Raw genomic sequence first — 470 nt, 5'->3', positions numbered from 1 at the left:
AATAAGTCTCCTTTCTGCTGTTACAATCCATGGTGATGTTACAGCCGAATGACATTAAAACTGATTTTTTTTTTATTATTTTAACAAAATGAGTTGCCCAAATATTCAGAAAAGCAGCCGGGTGGATGAGGCAAGTAAACAAGCGAAACCCGTCTCAAACTGTCCCTTTAAAGCCCCCTGATAGTTTTATTTAATAAAAAAATATTCCAAGTAGTGTTTTAATTATGATTACAAAGTTTTTAAAAAAAATCCCACAACCTAAAAAGACATTTTTCATGTTGACCTGAAGCCGCTGTTTCAAAATCTCCTCTGAGGGGGCGTGGCTTTTGGAGCTGAGCTGAGTAGCCCCGCCCCTGATCCCCCCGATAATGATAGTTCTGTGTCTCACTAGCGTAAATCTTCACCGGTGCTACATAAAAACGTCAAGCAATATCGGTAATGTCCAGCTGTTTCGTTTTGATCCGGATGTC

The sequence above is a fragment of the Oryzias melastigma genome, linkage group LG5 (genome assembly GCF_002922805.2).
Source record: "Oryzias melastigma strain HK-1 linkage group LG5, ASM292280v2, whole genome shotgun sequence".
Classification (NCBI taxonomy): Eukaryota; Metazoa; Chordata; class Actinopteri; order Beloniformes; family Adrianichthyidae; genus Oryzias; species Oryzias melastigma.
This window is presented reverse-complemented; position numbering follows the sequence as displayed.